This window comes from Nyctibius grandis, chromosome Z, assembly GCF_013368605.1.
Source record: "Nyctibius grandis isolate bNycGra1 chromosome Z, bNycGra1.pri, whole genome shotgun sequence".
In the NCBI taxonomy this organism is placed as follows: Eukaryota; Metazoa; Chordata; class Aves; order Nyctibiiformes; family Nyctibiidae; genus Nyctibius; species Nyctibius grandis.
Genome location: NC_090695.1, coordinates 42,303,500 through 42,310,220, shown reverse-complemented (window position 1 = coordinate 42,310,220; position 6,721 = coordinate 42,303,500).

The following is a 6,721-nucleotide window of genomic DNA, read 5'->3' as shown; positions in this document are numbered from 1 at the left end:
CTGCAGCCCCTGGTGAAGACCATGGTGAGGCAGGCTGTTCCCCTGCAGCCCATGGAGGTCCATGGTGGAGCAGATACCCACCTGCAGCCCATGGAGGACTCCATGCCGGAGCAAGTGGATGTGCCCGAAGGAAGCTGTGACCCTGTGGGGACCCACGCTGGAGCAGTCCGTTCCTGAAGGACTGCACCCTGTGGAAAGGACCCATGCTGGAGCAGGGGAAGAGTGTGAGGAGGAAGGATCGGCAGAGACAACGTGTGATGGACTGACTGCAACCCCCATTCCTCATCCCGCTGCGCCACTCGGCGGGGGGAGGTAGAGAATTTGGGAGTGATGTTGAGCCCAGGAAGAAGGGAGGGGTGGGAGGAAAGTGTTTTAAGATTTGGGTTTATTTCTCATTATCCTACTCTGATTTGTTTGGTAATAAATCAAATTAAAGCTGAGTCTGTTCTGCTTGTGATGGTAATTGCTAAGTGATCTCCCTGTCCTTGTCTTGACCCATGAGCCTTTCACTGTATTTTCTGCCTCTGTCCAGCTGAGGAGGGGAGTGAGAGAGTGGCTGGGTGGCCACCTGGCGTACAGCCAGGGTCAGCCCACCACAATTACATACTAGCTTCATCTTTGTGGCATGTCATTTTAATTGAAAGAATTTAAAAAGGACTTTTCCCTGTTCATTTTGCATTTTTGATAACAGCTTACCTCTAGTCAACTTCACAATTTGTATTGTCTGTCACAAGCAACCAGGGAAAGAAAAGACTTTTTCAGAATCAGAGAAATGTGACAATAAATCATAAATCATCTGAAAGCTAGACAGTACAGAAATCACTTTTGCTTTTAGAACATCCTCCTCAATGCAAAACATTGACTTGATGTAGAGATAGTGAATTAAAATGAGATAACGGACACAAATGTCTTTGCATACTGTTATTTCAGATCTCTTCTCACAGAATATGGTTAAATTTGAAGCAGTACTACCTGATCCATCTATCCTGTATAGCAAATACTCAGTGAGATGTTGCTAGATACAAGTCTAAAGGATTATTTGCTAGTAATTACCTCTTTTTTTGAAATGTATGGCTTTATTTGGTCTTCCTTCAGAGTTTAAGCTTTGGTTTACCATTCCTCTCTTGTTCCCAAAAAAAGGGACCCTATTTTATTTGATGTATTTACAATTCAGTGTCTTTAAGTTTCTTGTGAGATACTATACAAATATATTCAGGCAGTCTTAATATCTGCCTTGGAAAGTCTGCAGCTCTAAAATTAAGTTTCAAAATACGAACTGCATATCAACTTAATGACCGAGACTGCTGACTGGTACAACAACAGGCATGAGATGTGAGTGGCTCCTGTATGACTCATGGATGCGAATCCTGATGCTCAGTAACCACATTTTAAAGGGAAATATTAGTAATTAACATATTGATAGGAAAAAAAAAGTTAGTATGGCAGATAACTCCCTGTCACTGTTGGTTATTGCCATATTCCAATCCAAACCTGGAGTGGAACAGATACTTGCTATCTGAAATTTTTTGCCTGGAGAATAAGGTTTTTTCCTCCCTTTAAAAGAATTTCAATTCCCTTTCACTAGCCAAATTTTCAAATGTTTCCTCAATGAGGAAGGCAGACAGCTACAATCTTTCTCTTTCTTACTTTGTCAATAAAATGCTGACTTTTTCATATGCAGTTGACAATAGCTAAAACTTCACAGGAGGCCTGTTCCTTTCTTTGGACTACTCTTGAGCTAGAACTTAAGTTAGAAAAGTATTTAAGATCTGAACAGAACTGTCAGGTAAAGGCCATTTTTATTTCCGTTGGACTTGAACATGGCCAAGGAATAAGATTGCCCTGGAAAAGAAGATGATGAATCCTAGACTTTGCATAGGAACTGGAAGGAACAGAAGCTTAGGACGAAGTTCTTCACAGCTTAAGGCTCTTCTAAATATTCAGATCATGCTAGCAACTGAAAAGCTACATCTTACTATGGACTGGGCAAATCTAAAGCATGAGACCACTACACTTGATGTCTGGCTGACACTTAGCAACATACTTAATCTTCTAGTTGCAGCACTGAAATCTCCTCTGGATTACAAATGGCCTAAGCTCAGAGAAGTTGTGGAATTACAGAGGTCAAAGCTGTGATCTCCCCTGTCACATACCCCAAGGTACCCATCAGTTAAAATCTCAGGCACCTGTCCTTGACCCCTCAAGCCCCAGCATGCAGAATCTCAGAATTGGTCCTGCAAGTAGCAGCACATAAGGAAAAGTGCAAACTCAAGCACATTTGGTGTTGTCACCTCCCATGCCCCTTTCATTAGCTTGAAGTTTAATTAAATATTTGCCTTAGTCTCTAGACTCTCTCTAGAATGCTACGGTTACATCAGAAACTAAGCTTTCTTTTACAAATGAAGTATTTTTAGCTTCTGTTTTGAAACAACAGAGCTTGGCAATATAATTTGTGTGTCCTTTGCAGGTTCAAAATGCAGGAGGTAAATCAAAAGGACCAGGCTTGGGTTAGTTTGTCTTGAGGGAGAGGGATAAACTCAGGACTTTTTTTGGTCCAACATATGTTTTTAATATACCAGATTGGGCTGGGCTTGAGTTCACTAGTTCTTCCTTGTTGAAAGACTCATAAACATCCTCAGGGAAACAGATCTCTTATAAAACTTTACAGAATGCATTCTATTTGGAACTAAATTCCAGACATGCTATCTACACACAGCTCTGTAGGAAATATTTTTTTGTTAAAATTATCTCATTGATAATATCATTTCTATTTCACAATGCAGTATTGTCTTCCTATCATTCTGCCAGTATTGTCTCACAAACAGTACAGTCATTAAATATGACTTTAAGGGTAGCAGACAGCTAACAGGATACAGACCCTTTTATCTTTGAGTCAACTTCAACCAGCACTCCAGCAAATGAAAAGAATGATAGATTTGTGTTTATGAAGTGAGTAAAAACAAAGTGCAGAGGAATTGCCTGATGCCACTGTGGGAAAGCTTACTGAAGACAAACAATCTTCTCAGTCCAATTCTATGCAAACTGATGTCTGTTTTGTAAAAATTACTGCCTTATTTGATATAGTCAGCAGAAAGTTCAAGCCCAGGAAGATTAAACACATCTTTTCAGGATCTATCCATTCTGGTCCTTAAGTCATTAACAAGGACAGTCAATACCATTGATGGACTCTTTCAGGAAAACATGTAAAATGACAAAGAAGTCAGAGAAAAACACTAAACTGCAAGTATATATTTGAAACATAAGTATAAATTCATCTAAAGAGGGTAATATCACTTGCCAGTTTTCGTGCTGGCATAAATTCCTACATTCCTACAGCACTCAAACCCAGAGCCTTTCCATTGAACTGAAGACTGTATCAGCTAATCTGCCTGTAACAATTCTTCAGCCTAGCATGTTAAATGTATTAATGTCTGGTAATTCAGATATAAATCAGCAGAGGGCATAATGAAAGTTAGAAAGCTTTCAGTTGTACTCTAACCTAAAAATACCTTTAAATAATCCATTGTTTTAGCATACTTTTGTTTCATTACCAACATTTGCCTTTTGCTACTTGAAATTGCTGCTTCTAGGCATAAGAAAATGAATTTTACAAACATTTAATGTAAATGTTGTTAAACAGAAATAAAGAAATATTCTTTAAATAGAAGTCTATTCTTATCTTACAGCTGTTACCTTCCCATAGCCTTTGGTGTATTACTTTCCCCAGAAAAGCACACGGGAAGATGACAAAATAAAGGCAGGTGTCTGAAGACTTACCCTTCTCAAGAAAGCCCAGTATGATTTATTACTGAAGGTTTGAATGTCACATTAATGTGTTACATTAGATACATTTGAAAATTAAGAGTCAACACATGTAAGTTAAGTTAACCCTGAAGCAGTTAGTCTAATCTTATCTGTGCAACTGAAAGCATGATTGTACGTCTAATTCAAAGGGCTTACACAACTCATTTTGATTTACTGATCCTACTTTGACAAGAATCTTGGAACAATATAGAAGACCTTAAATAGAATAAAATTCTCAATGTTTTTAGCAAACACTTTTAAGTCTAATTTGGTTGTAGCAGGACTAGAAACTTCTAAAGTCATGGCCACTGCCTTCAGTAAGTCATGCATATTTTTTGAAAACTGTAATTTTCATCTTTGTAACTGGTAATAATGACAAGAACCTAGAAAATTCAAGTGTGGTCAGACTGAATGATCATATATTTGATCCTGACTGTCCTAACAAGCTATATCAAGATCTGTTCCTGCGCAGTACTGGAAAAACTTAGATTCCACTGCCACGAAGAGCCAAGACAGCTCTACACCTTGTGATATCACCAAGGCCATCAGAAATGTCAGCAATAGCTTTGGAGAGCTCATCACGAAGCTTTAGATGTTGCATTAGGGTCTAGCCCCGTGGTCTCCAAAGTGTGTGTGGGTGGGGGGGAGAGTATCCCCCAGGGTGTGCACAAGACAATCCACTGGGGTGCACAAATATATGGTTTTTACTATTAATAAACAAAATATTTTTTAAAATAGTGTTTGTTTCATCTCTGTTTCATCCTTCTATTTTTTTTTTAATTTCCATTTTGGCATATGTTTTATAATGTACATAATATATTAGTACAATAATACATGTCTATAATTCATAAATAAAGAAATATACATCTATTAGGGGTGCATGCTCAAAAATATTTTACTAATAAAGCCGCGTGATCAAAAATGTTTAGAGACCACTGGTCTAGCACTAGTACAGTAACAGTATCAATGAATAAAAGTAGAGGATGTGCCATTATTACACTTAAATTCTTTTATCGGAATCAACTGATTCCCCAGGGACATACAACAAAACACAGGAAATGGAAAAAAGAAGTGAATTTGTAGGGTGTTTCCCCCTCTCCTGTCCTTTCCACTTCCTTTTATTTTTCTATTTTCCTTCTTCCACTCTGTTTTTCATTATATTTGGCACTTCTCCATCTATTAATTTCTCCACTCTCATTTCGATTAGTTACATTTTTGTTTCAAAAATGTTTTATTTTATAAAGCCAAAAGCTCTTAGCTCCTTTTGCCTTTTTCTTCTTATTTTCCTTTTTCTCATTTTGACTAGTCCTGTCATAATCTCTCCATACTCCCAGTATCTCCCCTTTTTCTGTCTCATTCTACTTTTTTTTTGCCCTCCTCTACCTAACCACAAACCCCTTTTATCTGATTTGCAAATCCATCTTTGGGCCTTCCCATTGCCTATTTCCTTCCACTCCGCCCCCCGCCCCCAACCTTGACCCTTTTTCTTTTCCCCAGTGGGACTTCATATTTTCCACATCCTCTCTTTCCTGTTATTTCTTTTCCCATAACAAGAGGGAAGAGAAATACTTGGGAGTAGAGACATGCCTTTGTAGTGTTCTGTTTCCTCCAGCCTTCCGGCTACCCTTGCCCTTGGCAACAAATCTGCACTTATGAAAGCAGGAATAGCTGATCATTTGCTGCAACAAGGCCCTTCCTGTCTCAGGTCCCCTAGGCCACTGAAATGCAGAATATGGCATGCAGCCAGTGGAGCCTCATCCACTTCCAGCAGCAGGTTTGGAAGATTTCTGGAAGGATGTATGGGCTTGTGAAGTACTGAGACTAGCAGAGGGACAGATAGACAGAGTGCAAGGGTGAAAAAAGAGAGCAGGTAAGAATTTGCAGCAAGAAACAGGCATGTGTGTATCTGAGTGCTGTAGATGACGGGTCAAGAGGAAACGGCCTCAAGTTGCGCCAGGGGAGGTTTAGGTTGGATATCACGAAAAATTTCTTCACCGAAAGGGTTGTCAAGCATTGAAACAGGCTGCCCAGAGCAGCGGTTGAGTCGCCATCCCTGAAGGTATTTAAAAGAGGTGTAGATGTGGTGCTTAGGAACATGGTTTAGTGGTGGAAGTGGCAGTGTTAAAATTCCTAGAGTTAAAAGAAAGGGCCACTACAGGAATTATCAATGTATACGCACACCTTTGGTCAAAAATAGCACACCAAAATATTGTAGTACATATTAGATAACTTTACTAACAAGTTAAAGATGAATATTTAAATTAGTCCTCAAAATACATGCTGCTACGATTTTACTGCTTTAACTGTGTTAAAAAAAATCTAAGTGCTTTGGAGAGAATGTTTTCCTTTTTTGACATACTTTCTTCTCTAACAATGTTTTTTCTGAATTATTCTATTGCAGAAACAATATCCGCACTCACGTTCCATAAATGCCATCTCCTTTTCTATGCTCATGGTCTCAAATTCAACAAAATATGTCTATAGAAGTATTGATCCATAATGTATAACAAGTGCTAAATTCTATACTTATACATTTCGGGTCTTCTTCATCAGATTATTGAAAGCATGTGCACATATTTTCAGTAACACAGTTTCTTTGTGCATTCTAATTACTGCTTCTGAAACAGGACACAGCAGAGGACAACTAAAATAATTAACGAGAGGGAGCACTTGCTTTACAAAGAAAAATTGAGTGAAATCTGCTAGGAGTAAGATGGGTAAGATGATGGCAGAACTGTTCACCAAATCCTGCAAAAACGAACTGGAGTACAATCATTTAGGAGCGAAACATTTAGGAGAGAAACTTTTAGGAGATGGATTTAAAACAGAGAAAATAAAGTACTTCTTTTAGAGTGAGTAATGAAATTCTTGGATTTGTAGCCTGGAACAACAGTATCAAGAAGTTCAAAAAAGGGGA